Source organism: Protopterus annectens, chromosome 2.part1 (assembly GCF_019279795.1).
Source record: "Protopterus annectens isolate FY-2018-M chromosome 2.part1, PAN1.0, whole genome shotgun sequence".
Taxonomy (NCBI): domain Eukaryota; kingdom Metazoa; phylum Chordata; order Ceratodontiformes; family Protopteridae; genus Protopterus; species Protopterus annectens.
Window position 1 is genome coordinate 996,759,571 of NC_056729.1, and position 22,704 is coordinate 996,782,274.

Here is a 22,704-nt window from a genome sequence, read left to right on the forward strand (position 1 = left end):
TGATAATGGGTGACCTGAATGCACATATCAGAACAGACAGAACAAGATATGAGGACTGCGTAACCCCACATGGGTGAAGTAACAGGTATAAAGAACAAGAGGGCTATTCTAGACTTCTGCCTGGCAAATGACTTGAGAGTAGCCAACAAATGGTTGAGAAAGAGAAACAGTCACAAGATCACATAAAAGAGTGGCTAACACGTAACTCAGGTAGACTTCCTCTTATTAAGGAAAGGGCACCAGGGTAAAATCAGTGATTGCAGTGTCACCCCCAGTGAAACAGTTGGCCCATAGCATAAACCACTGTTTGCATCAGTCAGCTGCAAGCAATGGTCAGGGAAGACTCAAAGGTCAACAGAGGCCAGGCTGAAGACCTAGAAGTTGACTAGAGAGAAAGCACAACAGTTCAAGGAGTTACTTAGTGCTCTAATACCTCAAAAAGAAGAAGAAATAGGTGGAGTGGAAGAAGAATGGCAGTACCTCAAACCAACATGTGTGAAGATTACAAAACTGATATATGGCTGAGCCAGGTATGGTAATGTCCTGTCTTCTTTCATAATGAAACATGGGAGTGGAATGCAGAAATCCAGGAAGCCATCAAAAGAAAGAAGGAGTGCAGGAAAATGTGGGAAATAGAAAAGATGGACTGGGCTACGAAAGTATACTGGTTGACTAAAAAAGTAGTTAAGAGAGGAGTTGAGATAGCAGATACCAATGCATCAAAGGTATTTTACCAGCTTCTAGAAACTAAGTCAGTAGACAGCACAAAGAAACTATATCACATCACATCACAAGACAAAAATAGAAAGATAAAGAAGTTAGTCGAATGCCCTTCGTAAGGGATGCCAGCAGCAATCTGCTCAGCAATCCACAGGACATCAAAGGCAGATAGATGGAATACTTTCAGCAACTTCTGGATGAAACCGTACTGACTCAGACACAGCATACAATGAGAGAAGAGGAGGAGCCAATCACAGAAGAAGTAAGAACAGCACTAAGGAAAATGAAGTCAGGGAAAGCTGCAGGCTCAGATGAAGTCACAGTAGATATGATGAATATGCTCTGTGACATAGGAGAATAATGGCTATTGAGGGTACACATAGCAGTGTGCAGAAAAAGGCTTTTCATGAATAACTGGAAAATAAGCATACTAGTGCCAGTGTTTAAGAACAAACGGGACATTCATAACAGTGAGCAGTACAGAGTTATCAAACTCCTGTCACATTGCATGAAAGTTCTGGAGAGGGTGGCTGACAAATGAATACTCAGAGTAGTAGAAAGTAAGATGGAAGATGAGCAGTTTGGATTAAAATCAGGATGCAACACAAATGACCCAATATTTGCAGTGAGACAGATAGTTGAGAAGAAGCTAGAAATGAGAAAAGAGTCCAACTGGACATTCCTAGACTTGAAAACATTTGAGAAGGTCCCAAGAAAGTTGATTTGGGCAGTCTTGCTGTGATTCGACATCTCAGAAACATTGGTAGAATTAGTGCAAGCTATATACATGGACCCAATGACTGAAGTACAAACAGTGTTTGGTCTCACAGAGGGGTTCCCAGTTGGAGTGGATGCACATGAAGGTTCAGCTCTGAGCCCACCGCTGTTCATATTGGACATGGACACATTAGCGAACAGGTCAGAGGGGAAGGATTAACAAAGTTGCTGTACGTAGATGATGTGGCATTACAGGCAGACTCTGAGCAAGAACATAAGCAGAGGATAGGGAAATGGAATGCAATACTGAAGGCACATGGGATGAAACTGAGTACAGATAAGACTGTTGTAATGGTAGTACATTAGGGAAATCAGAATAACCTGAGAATTCAGATAAAATGGAAAACAGTGGAACAGGTTAACAACTTCAAGTATCTGGAAAGGGTGAATGTGGAGTAGGAAAGTCTAAACAAGGAGGTTAAAGCTGGAATTAGAGGGGCTGCAGTGAACTGGCACACAGCGTCAGGTGTAGTATATGACAGATGAATGTCAAAGAAGCTAAAATAATGAGTGTAAAACAGTGGTGTGACCATCACTACTGTGTGGTATGGAAACATGGGCAATAAAGGCAGAGCAGATGAGGAAGCTAAAGGTTATGGTGATGGAGTGCCTTAGATGGGTGGTAGGTTGCACACTGTGGGAAAGGCAAAGCACTGAGGACAAAAGAGCAGAAGTCAAAGTAGCTCCAGTTGTAGAAAAGGTCATAGAGGACAAATTACGGTGGTTCAGGCACATGTGCAGAAAAACAGAAGATGATCTGGTGAAGAAGATTTGGGGCAGATAGGAAGATAGCAAGAGGAAACAAGGGTATCCAGAAAAGAGGTCAATAGATTGTGCCAGAGAAGTCCTGTGACAGTCAAGCAAGAGTGTCAAAATAGATAGGAGAGTGACAGTAAATAGAGAGAAATGGTGGTGATGATGATGATGATGATGATGAAAGCTGCACTTTATATAATGTTGAAATTGGTCTTTCGGCATAGTGATTATAATAAACAGTTATTTTTGTGTGATTATCTCTGAATTACTGCCATAACACAATATGCTGTCACATGCAGACTGCACTACCATGCTCATCCCTTCCCATTTCCAGGAGAACATGTATACATGGTTAAACACAGATAACAATGAGCCATTAGTTCTCCCACTTTGCATCAGTGATACTTACCATAGCACAGCTATGCTGCATAATGGAGTGTATCACTTGGTATTTTTAACTGTGCTTATGTACATGGAGCTACCATTTTGTTTCTTATCCCCTCCTGCTGCGTGGATGTGGCCTCTTCAGGCACTAGATTCAGCAGGGAATCCTACCTGGTGCAGCAGGACAGGATCTGGTCTACATTATAATGTCTTCTTATATAAGAATGCTATCTGGAATAGCAACAACCTGACTTGCAAGGTTAAGGAATGTAAGCCAGCATTTTGCAGTAAGCAATGAGTATAGTTTTTGCAATGCATTTTCTGGCTATTGCTGGTATACTTGTCTTATTTTGGTAGGGTGCAATATACTGAATAATCTCTGTTTTCTCTTACAGTGGCTGCACTGATTGGTTTCAATGAGGAGCCCTCTAAAGGAGGTCTGGCATGCTGTCCTTGTAGTGGGGTATGTATACTATACCCATTTTTGCTGTATACAGTTCAAATCCTATTGTATGTCTGTACTAACATGATATATGTGTCTCTTTCTTTTTTTTTTATTTATCCACTTCTTCTATAGGTTCATTTGTTGTGCAGGGTGTGGTGTTATGGAGTACACTTAGAACTACTTCAGCTAATGCATTTGTGGATGTGTCAACAATGGTTTCCAGGTATGCATCTCAGTAGGAGGATAAAAGATTTATGTGCTGCAGGCAACCTGCTAGGCTTTCTAATGGTCTCCGTGGTAGTAGTGACCAGAAGGGTTTTTCTTGGTCACTTCTGGTCATGTGCAATGACCATTCAGTTCTGAATTGTAGCAGCTGCACTGCACCACACTGCACCATTGAGAACACAGAGTGCACCTAGTGCAACTAAAAAAGTTATGTAATTGCCCAGTCCAGACTTTTTGGCATCCAGGGGCAGACCTTGCCATTGACATCAACAATGAAGGAGGCTGATATCCAGATAGGTTCTCTTCTGGACCAGGTCGGACAAGCCCTCTGTACCCATTTCTATCCCCCATCATGGTGTTCCTCTTCCTGATGTGTTATTCCCCATACTGTGTTTATAATCCAATCCACCTTATCACCATGTGTCTACCTTCTGTCTGTCCACATCTCTGCATTACTGCTCTCCCTTTTATGTTGACACCACCCTGTATGCCTCTGATTTTTGATTTGTCTGTCTCCTACTGCTACATTCTCTCCTCCCTCTTCCATTCCTTTTTTCCATCCCCATCTACCCATCTTCTCAGAAAGTAAAATGGGCACCTGTCTCACACAAAATGACTTCTTCCCCTACCTATCCTGTCTCACACTAAATGACTTCTTCCCCTACCTATCCTATCTTCAGTTTTTTCTTGCATGTGCTCTGCTTCTTTCTCTTGCTTCATTTCTGAATTCCTTGTCTTCTCTTTCCTCCCCATTTGTTACACTTGTCGGCCTGCTCACAATGTCTGTGCTGCAGCTATGATATGCTTCTTTATGTATATAATTTCTCATAGCTTTGAACGTGCCACCTGACTGTTCTTTTGACAGTGGTCATTCAGCCAGCTGTACAGTTGCCACTTCACTATAATTCAATAGCATGACAGCTGCCACTACCATGCCTACTCTAAAGTACTATGCAGCCCTTTTCCAAAAATACTGGCAATATCCTGGTTTCTTCTTATTTTGATATATTTAAGTTAATATAAATTGTCTTCTGATAATGAAAAGTAAATATGAAGTGAGGTTTATTCAATGAATTATTAAAGAAAAAATAATCAAACAGTTTTGGTGATGACCACATTAACATTTCTTTTTAATTATTTGGATTTATGTGCTAATGTTATTCCCTTTAAGTATCTTATTGAGATGTCAACGAAGTCATAGTCTCTGTATTGCTTTAGACCCATAGTCATTTTTTAGTCTAATAGTGTTGTAAGCAGTCCCAATGAGAAAATTAGAAAAGGGTGATTTCAAAACTGATTATTTATACAAAAATGAAAAGAACATAAAGTTATTGATCTTGAAGATGTAGTGGATATTTCTGCTACAGAATCGGTACCCATTCTAGCCCAAATGAGAATTCTTGCTGTAGATTTACTGCTGTTGGAATCCAAGTTGACAGGAAGTTGACCATATTTTCTTCTTCTGCTTTATAGGTATTCTGAACATTCTTATGTTGTTCCTCGTAGGTTTGTTTTCTAAATCTTCTTTTTCATTTATCAACCAAGTAGTTTGATTTAAAAAGATCTGGTTTTAATTCCCATCTTCTTATAGGCTACCATTCATTTAATTGAGAGAAATGTCAATGTCATGTATTTTGCATTTAACTAAAGACTAGTGCAAATCAATTTATTTTGTACAACTGTATTAGGAATAGTTTTTTTTCTGGAGATTCTTCCCTGTACAGTATACTTTCTTACATGACAAAGTGATTGGCTGTCATGTATCTTAGGCCCTTTGGTAGGGGGGAAACACTTATGTACTCAGTCTATTTTTTCTTGCCACATCTTTCTTCTGATCCCTAGAATCTCTAATAGTGTATTCTCTCTGTGTGAAGTCACAAAATCCTAGGAATTTTCCCAAACATATTTCTGTTTTAGATTGGTCTCATCTCGCTGTGTGGAAGACCTCAGTCATCAGCAATGCCCTAGCAGCTCACGAAGGGAGCAGAGACATCAGGGCTGTCGTTTTACAGCCAGCTGAGGTTTTGTATTAAGCCAACAGCACCAGAAATGCAGGCTTGACTTGCACTGCAAGTAATCATTCTTTGGAACAGTACACAGTATCATCTCATTCATCAGATTTTATTATATACAAAGTTTTTGTGACCTCCATTCTCAGCACTATCAGCACAGCACCATTGAGTCTATATTACTTTGTTGAATGCTTTATTCAGTGAATCACTATTTATCAAACTCTCTTAAGGAAAATCTCATTTAAACAAACAATTGTTTCAGTGAAAATTCTCAAAGGGAAAAATATAGTGGGCCAGCTACCGACCGTAACAAAGACTACACAATTTAAAACTCTTCAAAGTGGGGAGCTTTGTCCCCTACACCTCCCCCGATGTGGGGGGTTGCACCTACACACCACTCCTAACTAAATATGCAAACTCTGAGATTGCACCACAGTGAGGAAAGGGCAAATTCTCAATGATGGCCAACAACGTCCTTTCTCTGAGAAAAAATTTGCTGCAATGATTGTTCGCTTAAATAAGCTTTCACTTATGCAAGTTTGATAAATAGTGATTCCCTGAATAAAGCATTCGGCAAAGTGATATAGACTCACTTTCTCAGCTTATCCCCTTGCCTACTTTCCTGGAAGAGGTGAGTCAGCAGTGGCCTTTCACTTCACTCCCCAGTTTGGTCAGTTCCTACACTGTCATCCTTGCCAGTCAAACTCTGGTCACATGGGCTATAATCAGGATTCTATATCTCACCTCCACAGAGCTTACTAGCCCCAGTCTAGATATAGTACATGTACTAACTGCCTGTGTGCATGTGTATTTTTTTAAGAAGTGTGTACTTGGGGGTCTAAAGAGCTAGAGGAAATGTATATCTTATTAAATGACACTGACTTGTTGTCCTTTTTGTTATTAATGACAGTCACTCTCCTGGTGCATTTACTGACATATTTTTTTTAAAGAGCAATATCACTGGTATACTCTATAATGAATGGGCCTCTCAAGGAGATAAAACTCCCAGCCATCACATCATCACCATCACAGCTATAATAGATTGAGGAAGCAGTTGAATTCCGCAAATGATATTTGCTTTTGCTCAGTATATAGGGGCGGGGAACCATTTTCATTGCACCCGAGGCCTACTTTCTTGGCAAGACAGTGAAGGAATGTGTTTGTGATAGCTGCATTTCTTGACTGTACTTCTGCAACCCTAATACTCATATTTGTACTTTTCTGAGGAACAAGGTATCTATTTTAGTTCTGATAGCATATCCTGTACTGAATAGACTAGAACGTAAACAAAATGGTAAACATGGTTGATAGCTGGCATGCATAAACTGTCATTTTTGCATAACAATAAAACGCATTTGGAAAACTGTTACTTTTTATGTACACTACATTTTTGGGGCTTTGTTTACTTTATGGTGTGAGTTCCTTTCTATGATTTTATAGTACAACAGGGTTCTGAATTTTTGGACATGCATGTACACTTTGTAAGTAAACTATAGTTGCAAGCAAAATAAAGACATTCATGAAGTTATAACTAACCAGCCATTCTGTTTATTGACATGGCAGCAACTGCCTCAGCAAGATAGCATCACATTGCTTCATGGATGCATTGTAGTCATATGAGCTACTTAAAGACTCACTTTATGCATTGCAAATAGAATGGATGATTAGTGCCACTATATAACAGCAACTGATTTTCTTATACTTGGCCTATTAAATTTAGTATTTTTTTATATTTTTTCAATAAAACATAGTGATTATGAAACCACAATGATTAGAATACTAGTTTAAAATGGCACTCACACCATATTATTTAGTTCTACAACAGCTTCCTGTGAGGTACAGTGTAAAAGATTCTACTGAAATCTAACCGGATTGCATTCACAAGATTCTCCTTGTCCATGACAGCAGTAATAGTGAAAGAAAAGAAGATACACTATTACAGCATCTACTTTATAGTCATGCTATCTTCCATTAAGCAGAAAATAAGCATGTAGAATCACCAACTCCGGCACCAGTTATGGATCTTTGAAGCCACAGGAAGGGCATCATATTGCATCCATGTAGCCAAGGAACAAAATGGAAAAATAGGGATTTCATAATGAAAAATAGCTACCACTGGAATTACATGGCATTTTAGATCTTATATTAGCAGGGAAGCATGTCATAAAGGCATAAAAGGCAATATCTAAGATAATACTGCAATGTTGCCAGTTAATGGTACTAGGTAGACAGAAACCAAATAAACTTATTATCTCAGTTACCCATTGTCCTTTTTGATCATCTTGTAATTTTGCATATTACCGATTTCTTTTTGGTTATAATATTTAAATCTATTACTCTACAGTACAGTATGAGGAAGAGTACTGGATTACCTATGCAATATACTTTTATTACTTGGCTGCAAGGCATTAAGAGGGATGGGGCAAGGTGTGTGGCTTTCCTGGAAACAACCTGTCAGAAGACATGCTCGGCAGGTTCCAGTGATGAAAAGTGCAGCACTTACATTGATTTATGAACACTGACACCACATTTGGGGTCACAAATGAAGAGCTGTAGTACTTAATCTATGAAGTGTATGAGCTGATGTGAGTTCATAGTAAGGATATTAAGAGTTCCAGTTTGAGTAAAGTGTTTTTTACTCCACATTGTTGTTGAAGGGAGAACCAGTTTGGGAATCTGTCTGCAGAGGGTGCTAGATGAGCTTGCTATGGTTCCACATAACTGACTTCCCTACAGATACAACATTGAAACTATTCATCCTTTAGTTACTTCACTTGGAGCTATTCATTTGACTAACTGTAACTATTTGGGCGGTGCAGTGGTACAGCAGTTAATGCTGTCACCTCACAGCAAGAGGTTCTCTGGTTCAATTCTCAGCTGGGGTGCCTTCTGTGCGGAGTTTGCATGTTCTCTCTGCTTTCGCGTGGGTTTTCTCCGGGTACTCCGGTTTCCTCCCACATTCTAAAAACATGCTTCTGGAGCATTTCTCCCTGGGCCTCTGCTGAAAACAGGATCTGTGGAACCTAGTCGGACTTTCCTGGTTAACAAATGTTAAATAAATAAAAAAAATTAAAAAAAAATTTCACCACCAGTTACTATACCTGGATCTATTGATTTAGTCTGTCTGTCTGTTGCTCATTGTTGCTAGTAGTTAGGTAGAGATGAAATTACTGGATAAAGGCATCTGATTTAAATTTGACAGATGTTGCTGACCTTGTTCCCTTCAACCATACCCAATATTATCACCTTGTTCTTGTCTAATTATCCTCCTCTGTCCTACCAACAAGAGTAAGTTATAAAGATTTCCTGTTTCAGTTTCATACCACATCATCTTCATTGATCTTTATGGTTTGTCCGCTTTTGCCTCTTTTGTAGTCATTCTGGTAACACTAGGTATATTAAGGCAGTGCAGCAACTGCCTCTTGCTTACTGAAAGCACCTTATTTCTACCGCATGATGATTCAGTATGTGACAAGTGTAGCTTGGAGGCGATTTTCTTTCCTCAGACCACATGTGATAAGCACAATAAGTACAACATACACACACACACACACACACACATACACACACACACACACACACACACACACATGCACGTACGCATGCACCCACACACACACACACACACACACACACACACACACACACACACACACACACACACACACACACACACACACACACACACACACACGCACGCGCACCCACACACACACACACACACACACACACACACACACACACACACACACACACACACACGCACACACCATGGAACACCTCCTCACCTCCACTAAACCAATTTACACTAAGATTAAAAAGAATACACTGCCTAAGTATCTATACAACACCCACCATGTCTTCTTTATATCATGTAGCTACCTTTGCATCTTAGCTGAAATCCCCATTAAGCTCAAGACTTTTCCACCAGGGACTTTAGCAATTCATCAATAAACTGACTGACCTACACCTTCAATGGCTGGTATGCATAATGCTTCCTTGATATTATAAATGCTAACTTCCTCGTACAAATAATTAACCATCCGGCAAGAGGCCCCAATAAACTTTATCTTGTCCTCACAAATATGGCTACTTCCTACATACCTCCATATATTTCATTTCCCCTCACTAAATCAGATCGTAAATCAGTGACATTTTACTTTAAAACTGAGCAAACCTTCAGATGCTTGATGATCTAATTAAATTCCACTGTAATCTTCCTGTAACAGATCACATCGCTAAAGCTACTTTGCCTTTGAGTTCTACTTCCTCTTAAGTAATTGTATTTATAAGGCAGTCCCTATCCACACCAAATATCATTTGAAATTTAAAGACAAGCCCATACAGCAAGAGAAAAAATTAGTTTATGCTTAGAAGAAGTCTTGTTTTAACTACCTTAAAAGCACAGTTAACTAATAAATAGCTTAATTTAGACATTAAAAACTTAAAATAGCCACTAAAACTAAAAATAACTACAAATCATTCTTTATGTCAGAGCACTAAGAAATAACACCCGACAATGTTCAGAACTAGTCCATAATAATACTACCCACACGGACCCTAAGGAAATAGTTAATACCCAAACTGACAAGTTTAGTGCAAATTTTATTTCATCCACAGTTACAGCAGTTTAACAGACGACTCAGTCTCAGACATGTCTTTAATTGACTTTGTAATAAGTTATCTCAGCCCTCTCAAAAGCTAGGAACACCTTAATTATGGGCACACATAGCATGCCAGGTTGCCTTATTGTCAGTACTAAATATGGTCAGTCTGAAGTCTTACTAAACCTCTTTAGTCTAAGTCTCTCCACTGCTTACAGTCCTAAAGCCTGGAAAACAACCATTTCGTACTCTTATACATGGGTAGCCTAGTCAGTGATGCTGGCAATTGAAGAGCATTTACTCTTACTATCTCGATATGTAAATGTATGGAGTGCATTATCTCAAACCTCATTAATCTGGAAATTGAAAATTTTATAACACTTACCCCATACCAATTTGGCTGTGTCAAAGGAATATCCTGTCTGTTTAATCTCATTAATTTCTTTGAAAAAGTCACTTAAGCAGTGGTTAGCGGTTCCACAACGCAAACAACATATTTGTACCTGTCCAAAATAATTGTCACCATTCCCCATGAAGATATTATCGATAGAGTTGTAACTCTGAATACAAATCCTTAAGTTGTGCAGTAGACCTTGTATCACAGGTGTCATTTCTGAAAGGAAAACATTACCAGTGATTTACTACTAGATTGAAAATATCTGGCTCATCAGATTTTCAAAGGCATCCCATCTTGATCTAAATGAGTCTTAATTCCCCTTTACTCATACCTTGTCAGACACATTATTGAATATAGTGTCACTTTTGGTATGTGTTTATCAAAATGTATTACTCAAGATATCTCAGAGATTCCTAATAAAAAAGATAAGAAGCCTCAAACATCATAGTTGCCATGACAGTTAAACTCTGTTGGGATCTATCCTTTTGATACATAAAATATGAACCCTTTTGACTTATTTATTCACAAAACAAATTATGCTGCAAATGCCCAGTTAAAGAAAATAAACCTTCATCAAAAGATCAGTAAGACACATTGACATCATATGTTCATATCTTAATGTAGCCAGACCTCTGAGACAAATTTGCTCTATATGTCAGGCAGAGTAACACCCTTGCCACCTCCATGATAAACCTAAATAATTGGATAGGCAGCCTCAAATTCTTCCCCAGTCACCCTTACATTTCCCCCCTGACTTGAAGGAACTTTTGACTATGGGTTATTGGTTAGACTTTCAGTGGTCTGCAGACTGATCACCACAAATGTACCTGTAACACTATCAGTCTATAAAGTGGCATAGAGATAATCATAGTGAAAATTTTAGATCCATGTCTTTTATGAGATATAATGGATTATTTTCATATTTAAAAAATAACAGCAATAGCTTTGCTACTTAAACTGAGGGCAGATTTTTCAGACTGTCTATTTATTTTGATAATTAGAAAAAGAACCCACTCTCACTCATCTATAGACTGCAAAGAATTACTGATTAATGTGTCAGTAGCGAAAATGATCATATCTGAAATGCCTTGCACCTGATCTAATCTGCAGCTTTTGTTTGCGTTACTAATGCATGCTAGAATGATTTATTAAGATATGTTCATTAATATTTCACACAGATCTAAATGGTTCACTGAGGAGTGGTCAGCATTATTGCTTGCAGACACCTTAACCAAAATTGTTTCCAGGAAGTGTGCCCAACCACATGACTCTTTGTTCTAAGTGAGAAATTATTCTGTCTGGATTGATAAGAAGCAAGCAGTATTTTTCTACATATATACAGGTATGTAATATAATGTTAACTTAAAAATTAATTTTGAAGTATAGCTTAACTGAAAATGAAGCTGTATTATGTTTTATGTTCATTTACGGAACAAGACTGCAACTCTCTCTATATATTATTTAGCAGCATTCTGTTTACATTGATTAGATTGCTGTCTACAAACTGCTGGAAGATAATTAAAATGTCTTACATATCTTAGTTCATGCTTTCTGCACTGCTGTGAGTGATTACATTTTATGACTTATATTCCTTTAGATATCACAAATATAGTCTATAAACAAGCAATATGATAAACAGAAATAATTGAAGAATGAGGATTGCTTAATTTGAAAGTTATGTGGAAGGGATATAAAATCCATCTGCCTGAAAATATTTGAAATACGCAGGACATACAGATTCATAAATGCAGTGTTAGCAAAGCCATGTTTGAACAAATTCAGTCTAAAAACCATGTGAAACAAGAGCATGGGTGACAAGTACCAATAATATCTGGGAGCCTAGTTTAAAATTTTTTCATATCCCATACTTCTCTACTTACCAGTAGGTATATTTATTAAAAAATAATGTAACCAGAAAGTGCAACTACTTCAGGAAATGCACCTCGTTGTAGGCTTAAGGGGATTTCTATAGTACTACTGTTCTACACAACATGCAACTAAACTATATCAATAAACCATTTTTTTTAAATGTTTATTGTTTTAGCACTGTGAAAAACTAGTACAATGTCAGAATGGCATATCAATGTATTTTCTATAAATCTACCATTGGTAACTGATTGCTGCACTGTCTTCTCTAGAGTGTTCTCTACTTACACGGGCATGTGCACGTGTGTGTGTGTGTGTGTGTGAGTGTGTGTGCGCATGCACACATGCGCAAACATGTGGTTTTTAGTTTCTTGTGTGTATATGTGTACATGTATGTATATATTATATACATATATGTGTGCTTGTGTGTGTGTGTGTGTGTGTGTGTGTGTGTGTGTGTGTGTGTGTGTGTGTGTGTGTGTGTGTATTATATATGGGAACACTTCACAATGCCGAAATCCTGAAAGATCAAATTTCATATGGCCGAGACCGTATGACGAAACTTTCAGAATCCCGACATTGTGAACGGAGATCTGCATACAACGCGGAATGGGAGATTTCACTTTTCCTCACTGTAGTGCGATCTCGGAGTTGGAATGTTTAAGTAGCGGGGTGAGAGTGGTGCAGGGGGTTGCCCCCCTGCAGAAACATTTAAATTGTTTTTTTTTGTTTGTTTTTTTTTGGGGGGGGGGGATTTGTTTCAGAATTTTCATATGGTCTCGATCATATGAAATTCGATCTGTTGGAATATCAAGATTCTGAAGTGAATCCATATATCTATATCTATATATATATATATATATATATATATATATATATATATATATATATATATATATATACATACATATATAGATATATATAGATACATATATAGATACATATTAAAAAATATATATATATATATATATTTCTGAATGAATTTACACATGCTAATCTAAAGTAATGAAGTGATTATTTCAGTGCATTCTATTGTTATCACAGGAAGTATTCATCTTGTAAGATGTGTGATATTACTACCCACCTTTTTAATGACTGGCTTAGTGCTACAAATAGTTACTGGATTTCACAGGTTAGAAATAATTCATGCTTGTTTTAAAGGAAGAACACATGCAAATACACACACAAACAATATTTACGTTTATATATATATATATATATATATATATATATATATACACGTGTGTGTGTGTGCTTGTTTGCATATATATGGATTCGCTATACAATCTCGAAGTACTAAAATGTCGAATTTCAGTATTTTGGGACTGAATAGTCGAAAACCCACATACATGAAAACCCACAATCATGAATACCACAACCGCGACCATTCACACACACACAAAAACCAAGACATACTCACACACACATACACCTACCTAACTAAACAAACATAACAACACACAGAAACATACTTAACCTATCTGTAAGCAGGGGGGCAAGCCCTCCTGCACTTTCCATGTGGAGGCTGCACCCCTCACATCCCCCTACTTATGTATTCTAACTCCGATGTCGCACTAAACACATAAACACGCAAAAAACACCACTGCACACACTCACACACACTAAAATCCCTACCCAATATTCTCAAACAAACAACACTTACCTGAAACCCAAGATAAATCCACAAAGTGCACCACACGTAATGAACGCGACACCATGATAGCGGCGGATTAGACATTTCCAGATTCAACATTTCCGCATTCGGCATAGTGTAGTTTAGAGTAACTGCAATTTCCTCTATTCAGTCTCGACGTACTGAAATTCCAGATTTCAGTATGTCAAGATTGTCTAGTGTATCTATATATCTATATCTATATCTATATATCTATATCTATATATATATATATATATATATATATATATATATATATATATATATATATATATATATATATATATATATATATATATATATATAAAATATAGAAAGAGAGGGGGGAAGCATACAAATACACACACACACACTCACACAGTCACACAAAGACTCACACAGACATGCACGAGATTACAGTTAAGAATTTTGAACAAGTGATTATGCTGACTGATAGCTTAAGCAAGCTGTAAAAGGAAAACAATACTAGTCCTATAGAACAAAAAACACTACTCTTGTTTTATAGTGTTTTCAGTCAGGAGACCAACATAGTATTTTTGTTTTATACTTTAGATATTTCCCTACCTATCTCACAATTGGTAGACTTGGTTAAGGCTATGAAATGTTAAAAACGTGTTTCCTATAGTCCATAGTTTGAGTCTGTCTGCCTACATTTGCCTACTACTTGTCTTTGAGCAATTCCTTTAACCTAGCAGTTCTCTTGAAAATGTTCTTTTAGAAAGGTCTTCTGCCTTGGTTAACAAACAGAGTTAAATAAATATATATGTTTCTGGTGCATTTTTATATATACAGATACGTGAAAATGCACATTTTCTGTGCTGTGTATTATTTCCAGCAGTAAATGCACTTAAATTCCAAACTATAATTGAAACAATAAGAATCACTGGAGTAAAATGTCCCATTGCTTTCCAAATATCTATTCTGCAGACATTAATAATATTGACAAGTATGCCAGTGACCAAGCTTCAGATTAACAATGACTCGGTATGTAAGGAAATGACAGCCATTCATACAGTATAATATGCCACAAACTGTAAACTGGTACATGCATAAGGCAAAACTCATAGGTTAATTGCTTGACTCATTTGGAAATTCATAGTATGCATATGTGTATGTGGCATTTGAAGGTATACTTGCTAAGTCTTTGAAAAGAGGCAAGCCTTTCTTAGCATAAAAGTCACAGCATTCTTCAGAGGCATTTACTGTCCAGATATTTTGTATTTTGCATATCGTGTACTTACAATTCATTATGATACAATTCCACATCTGTATATGGCACCATATTTCTGTGCAAAATGAATTAAATATATCTGTGTGTTAACAAGTACATTTCAAAATACTGCTTTGTTGCTGATTGATAGCAATGAATAGTTTTCCACTTGTGTTTGTTCAGCTGGTGACCAAGCACACAAAATAACAATATGGTTGTGTAGCAGTGAACTTCCATGACCCATCTAAAAAGAGAGGACAATGGACAGTTACCAGCAGAGAAGTGACCACTGGCTGCAATGATGTTTACTCTTGCCATGCTATAATGTTAGTTAAACATGAAGCAAAGGCAGATCATGAGTGCCACAGTGTTTTCCACTGACATTTGCTGAGTGGGGAGAACTGAGGAAAATCTGTTTCTCAGACTGGGGCATCAGGATGTGTGTCTTGAGCCTCAGAAGTACCTGCCTTTCTAAGCAGCACTACATTAGCTAATATAAGGTCTCAGTCTGAGACCTTTAGTTCTGACACAAATGGACAGATGAGGATAGGTCATGATGCTTGAATTACAATACTGGCATTGCAATACAACTGGATGAAATGTTTGGACTTCCTTCTGCAGAAAATGAGAATGATAGAAACTATTTGATTCCCTTCTTGTCTGTACATTTTACCAGTATATTGATGGCATAGTCTACATATTTTATATAGCACAAGTTCAACTCCTATCACGTCTGTATTAAACAATAGTAATGGCTGAGATTCATAAAAGGTTACCACTAAATGTACATTTAGTGTAGCCTTTCTGAGTGAATAGGCAGCACAAGTAATGTGGTAAGGTTGTTCTAGCATACAGAAAGTTTACACTTAGTGGTAACCTTTGTGAATCCCAGGGAGCGTATTGTACCTGAAAAAGATAATTGCAGTAGCATGTAATAAAAAGAGTATCTCCCAGCAGTGCTGTGTTAGGTATATCTGGAAAATATTTTTTCAATGGCCAAAGTGTTACTATAGAGAGAAAAAAAGGTAATAACTTGGTAAAGTATTGTTTTTAATTTTGATAGTATAGTTGTCAGAAATATTTCTACTCCCCATACTTTATATATAGCTTTTTAGCAATACATTTTCTTTTAATTACAAAAAAAAAAAAAAAGCAGCCATACCTAGTACCTGAACAAAAAATCCATATGAATAGTTGCACTAATTAATACATTTTGGTAACACTGCAATATAGAATTTCTGTTTATTCCAGAATTGTGCCTTTTTAATTATAGGCATATTTCATAACAATTGTGTAGTCATTTGAATTTAATAACTTTTGAGTGGATTACTGTGTTACATATAAACTTTGTGATAGTGATGCAAATGTTTCCAGTTAAGTACAGCTAATATCTAATTAAGAAGCATTCAGAATTCTTCATTTAAATTAATTTTTTATTTGTAAAACACCATTCTGTCCTCAATGCTGATGTTTGATATAATGACTTAATCATTTATAAGTGTCAGTAGCTCAAAATATAGCCTACTCAAAAGTGATTCTGGAAAACCAACAGATCTCTTCCCACTCTGGGTACTTGGATTCATTTTCCAATGCTACAAATAAAAAAAATGAAATTAATAAATTGGATAAACACGTTAAACACATGCTGGTATTGAGATGGTCTTAAAGTGATGGGAAAGCCTAATTTTAGCAGTTTCCTGCTTCCTGGCAGACTTTCTCAATTTTCTACATAGACCTTTTTGACATTGCAATACAAACACAGTTATATACTATATAATGAAATACTTCTTTGTTGTGCAAATATAATGGAGAAGGTTATACTGGATAATTTATTGTGAGAAGTAGAAAGGCTGGAACTCAAACTTTTTATCTGCATGGACAAAAGGGGGGGGGGGTTTCCATATTTATCAAGGATATCCACACCTCCAGGTTAGTGGCATTGCACGAAGTATCGGAGACCATCCATGTGCAACTAACAGTGGGCAAGACTGCTTTTCAGTTTATAGCATCCTACAGACCACCCTCTCAAAGTCAGGAATCCCACTCGGCTTTCCTGAAAACATTGGAGAACATGAAGATCTCTCCGAACACCATTATATTGGGCGACTTCAACTACCCAAACATAGACTGGGAGCATTACTCAAGCCCTAGCACCTTATCCCAAAGGTTCCTGGAATTTATAAACTCAAATGCTATGGAACAACTAGTCACCACTCTCACAAGAGGGGAAAACATACTAGACCTGATCATTACCAACATGGGGACTCTATGCTCCATACCAGAAGTATATCCCTCATTGGTAAGATCAGACCATAAATTAATTTCACTGGATATCCACATCCCGACCCCACCCCCAGCCCAGAAAACCACAGTGAAAAACTTCTCAAAAGCGAACTTCGCACTTCTCAAAACCGAAGTGGAATCCTTCAAGGCCCCAGGGCCAGTGGAAACTACAGCCCAAATTGTAGAAGCCTATATAAATGCATTCTACGGGCATCTCCAGGAATGCATGGATCAAGCTATCCCAAACAAAATCAAGACCCAATCATCCAAAGGCAGGCGTCCAGTCTGGTGGACCCCAGCCATAAATAAACTGTACAACAGAAGGAGGAAGCGACTACATGATAGAGCAAAATCCCTAAAAGGGAAGGCATCTCTGATCAGTACTAGCAAAAAATGACAATCATAAAATCCTCCAAGGCCAGCTTCGAGAGAAAAATTGCACAGGACACTAAAGACAATCATAAGGCTTTTTTCAGTTATGTTAGGAACCTGGGATGCAACTCCCAGACTTGTTCTGAGTTGATTCTAAATGACAAAAAATACACTGAACCCACAGACATCGCCAATATCCTGGCAGACAGGTTCAGTGCAAACTTCTCCCCCCCTCCCCCCCAAAAGAGCAAGTATCTATCCCGGCAGAGTGCAGCCTCCCAAACATCTCTGATGCTCAGGTGAAGGCCGCCCTCTCCAAAGCAAATAACACTGCTTCCATGGGACCAGATGGCATCCTGGGTTGCGTCCTACGTGAACTCCAAGAAGAACTAATCCCTCAAGTAAAACTGCTGTACAATCTCAGCCTCACTACAGGATATGTGCCCAAAGAATGGCGTACAGCAACAGTGGTCCCACTCCACAAAGGTGGCGCCTCTATGGACCCTGGAAACTATTGACCCATAAGCCTGACTAGCCTAGTCTGCAAAGCTATGGAGAGGATCATCATGGAACTCATAAACAAAGACATTGGGGACCTACAGACACTAGATCCTACCCAATTTGGCTTTGTCAAGGGCAGATCCTGCCTTTTGAACCTGGTCGACTTCTTCGAAACAGTCACCAAGGCCATAGATGAAGGGAAGGTAGTCCACACAGCCTATCTGGACCTCGCAAAGGCATTTGACACAATACCCCACTCGGGCATCATAGATAAGCTATCCAGCCTAAATATAAACCCCTATGTCACAAGATGGGTCACAAACTGGCTCAAAGACAGAACCCACAGAGTCAGAGTTGCTGGAGCCATGTCAGACTCGAAACTGGTCACAAATGGCGTCCCACAAGGTTCTGTCCTGGGACCTCTCTTGTTTGGTATTTACTTTTCTGAGGTACAGGCCAACGTGGGTGGACTATGGCTCACCAAGTTCGCAGATGACTGCAAACTGGGTGCCATAATCGACTCTCCAGCTGACACAAACATCCTTCAAAAAGGTCTCGCAGAGATGGATAACTGGTGCCAGAGCCATGGTCTAAAGCTAAATGCCAAAAAGTGTATAGTCATACCCTTTGGCAAAAACAATGTGCCCACAAATTACCACATAGGTGGTAACCCATTAAGTACAGAGAAAGTAATTAGGGATCTGGGGACCCAACTTGATAGCAATCTCTCCTTTGACAACCACATTGCCAAAGTGCATAGAAAGACCTTCTACATAACCCACCTCATCATGAAAGGATTCACATCTGGATCAAGAGAGGTAGTCGTGCCCCTTTATTCATCCCTTATCAGGCCCATCATAGAATACAATGCCCTCTTTGGGATGTACCTTACCCAACACCTGCAGCAATTAGAAAGACCCCAAAAGTACCTCACCAGGAGGATCAAGGGACTCAAACAGATGCCATATGCTGCTTGGTTAAAAAAACTCCAGCTCTACTCAGTTGCATACCGCCTACTTCGAGGTGATCTATGCCTGACATATAAAGCTATGTCCAACCCAGAATTAATGGATATGCTCCACCTCAGTAAATCTAAATCCCTTAGAGCCACGCGCTCGAGGGACTTGAACCTCAGCACAGAAATAAATAGAACATGCTGGAGGGACAGATTCATAACCCAGAGGCTCCCTTCGCTCTGGAACAGAATGACAATTCATGTTAGGCAGAGCACCTCACTGACTCTCTTCAAGAAGAATCTTGATGAGTGGATGGGGGATCATAGGTTTGTCCCAGGGATTACTTCCGTGTCACTATTAGACAAAGGCACAGTAAACTAAACTTTAAAAAGGGCACAATATACTCAAATCAAGGGGTGGCATAAGCCAAACACAATCGGGCTAGGCTTATAAATGCCCCAGGGCAGATAGCCTAGTATGAACCTATGAACCTATGAACCTATATACTGAAAAATAATTCTATTACACCTTAAAGGTGATGTTTTATAATAATATAGTAACAGTCATAAATGAAAAATACATTATGATATAATTTCTGTAATCCTAAGGTGATGTTTTATAATAATAATAATAATAATAATAATAATAATAATAATAATAATACTAACAGTCCTAAATGCAAAAAGTACATTATGATTTAATTTATTAGGCTTAGTCTTCAGCCTTTAATAGGGTCATACATAAAATACACTTAAATAAATTTGCACAACTATGTATTAAGTAATCTTGTTAAGCTGGATCACCTCAATGTAGCAGCATTTTAAAGACACATGGGATGTGTGCTACAGGTAGGGTTCCAACTTAATCTGAGGTTGATCATGTTCCTGCTGACAAACAACATATGTATTTTAAAAAGGCTGATGTGTTTAGTAGGTATCTGGATACACTCCCTGGCAGCAATATAGTGCTTCACCATTGTCCTTGGTCTCTTTGTTGGCCTTATTTGTTGGGTTGGGTTGAGTCTGGGGGAGGTTAAAATCTAATTCTTCCATCGTTTCTTCATCTTTTGTTTCAGATAATTTCATTACTCCATCTAAACTGCCATTACCTCCAATCCTATCTCAACTATTTGCGTTCTAAAGCATTTATAAAATGTAATCATTTTTTGTTTTTGTTTGTAACAACATCCAGAGCATTTTGTTCTTCATGTGCATTACTTTGTTTTATATTTAATTGATGATCGAGCTAAAGATGCTCCTCCTTTCTACATTTTATACAGTTCAACATACAGTGAGCATATCTTTATGTGGAGCATATTTCTTGTAGGTGCTGGAAGTCTCGCAAGAAAGAAAAATAACAATGGTTGATTCCAATATCACAATGATCTTTTTTTCTATTTGCTATATTAATTTCCACAAGTAATACAGATTTGGTGTCCTTAATCTCTAAAGGAAACGTCTTCATTAGATCACTCCATGACATCGGTAGTGCCTTAGCCATTAACTCAGCAACATCTAACCTATGTGGAATTTCATGCCTCTGGCAACCTACAGTGTTCCTGGCTAGACCTCTCATCTGTATAGATTTGTGCAAAATGTCCAATTTTTGCATCATGTTTTGGTCTGTTTCTCAAAAAATTGTAATTTTTCTGGCAAATCATTGAGGATTAAATTCAGAAAATAGAGACAGACATTTGACATTTAGACTTCATTCACTTCAGAAAATTCATGGTTATGCAAAGTTTGTTATTCTATCAACTTTTTAAGTCTGTAAGAGCAGTATTTAAAAATTGTCCCTATTTTTGGGTCTTTGTCGTCCCATTATTTATGACTTTGTCCAGAATTCTTGGTTGAGAGGTTGAGAGGTATGGCTATCAGCAGAACTGAATTCCTGAAAATGCAGTTTTGTAACCTACATGTGAGCAAATACACATATCTTGAGAAATGTAAAAGTTACAAATGAAGTTAAAATATAAGAGCTATGCATCACGCACAGACCTCTTCAGAATCATGATATTTATATACCAGCCAGATATAATGATGATTTTATATTGAGCAAGTAATTTGACAAATCATTATTTTTATTACAGTTTGCTATTGAAATTCCAAATCTGCTTCTGTGAACCGTTAGAATGTCATCCCAAAATGCTGAGTTCGGAATTTCAAAACAGCAAACAAAGCAAAAATTAATACATCTACATCTGTAGTTCAATGTATTCGACATAGCAGGAGGTGATGTCACTCCTGCTATGCACATTAACATACTGTTACACTCTACAATCAACAGTATGTTAATACTGTGATTTTGCAGGGGGCCTACACCCCCTTGCACTCCCCCACACACCCCTGCACATTAAATATACCAACTCTGAGATCGCACTGCAGTGAGGAAATGGGCTAATTCCCTGTTCCTCACTGAACCACGATCTCCCTGCACAATATTGAACCCAAATACTCGAACTACACTACCTGTTTGCTGTATACATTTTGGTTTGACATTCTGACGACTTGAAAACTGCCATCCAACCACATGCTGGTCGACCGATGCAGTTTAAGGTTTTCAATGTAAACCTTTTATTACAGTTATACCAACAACTGTTAATATCCCTCTAAACACAGTAGATCAACATCAGACTTTTCCACTTACTAGGTACTCCACTTGGATCACTAGCCATTCTTGATTTGTATACTGAATTGTCCTTATTAAGTGCTGCTCCACAATGCTATTATGCAGACAGCTCCTGACATATTTCCATAAATGTGATATTTATGCATATTTTATTGATAAAGAAGTATAAATATCTGCAAAGTGGTGGTGGCAATTAGAAATTATTTTTAAGTTGTTTTTTTTTTATTTTTATTTTTTTAGATTTTTTCCAGCATTATTTATTCTTTTATTTGATACCAGGAAGTACCAGTAACCATGTCATGGTCATGTTATTAAGAGAAATATTAATATATGCAGTAGTTGGCAAAAAATGTAATTGCACATTCTCACTTACATCCTCAGTCAGAAGGTATGTCTGATCCGTGTACTAATTTAACCTATGAAATAGTGTTCCAAAGTGTTAGTAAGTGGACAGCATTTGATATATTTGCATTACTTTGATATTTATGCTATTTATGCACTTCTGCTTATTACTAATGAAGTATAAATATTTGCAAAGTGATAGTTAGCCACCATATATCACTGAGATCTGTTATGTAAATGTTTTGTTTGATGTGATGAAGCAGGATGGAAAGTCCTTCTTTATTAACATGGCATATATTCACAATTTGACAAAAAAATTAATGACACTTTCTCCATTGCCGACCACACCATTGGCTCAGCAGCCTTTCTAATTGACAAGCTCATGTGTTATCAAGGAGATTATAGGACTACATATCTCACTGATGTGACCAATTATTGAACATACCTTGAAGCATACATACACACGCACACAAACACTGAAATCGTAGCATTATGTTTTATGTTCTAAAACAAAAACACATATTCATATAGCACATTTCAGTTGTCAACCTTTT

The 22,704-nt window shown here is 37.7% G+C and overlaps 1 protein-coding gene across 1 annotated transcript in view; it reads left to right on the forward strand.

Annotated features, from left to right (window-relative positions):
* Nucleotides 1-11,525: 11,525 nt before the first annotated feature.
* LOC122794927 overlaps nucleotides 11,526-22,704 on the forward strand; it is a 1,846,783-nt gene continuing 1,835,604 nt past the window's right edge. Inside the window, exon 1 of the mRNA XM_044063520.1 lies at nucleotides 11,526-11,662. The gene's annotated coding sequence lies outside the window, so the exon portion shown is untranslated. The remainder of the gene's footprint in view (nucleotides 11,663-22,704) is intronic.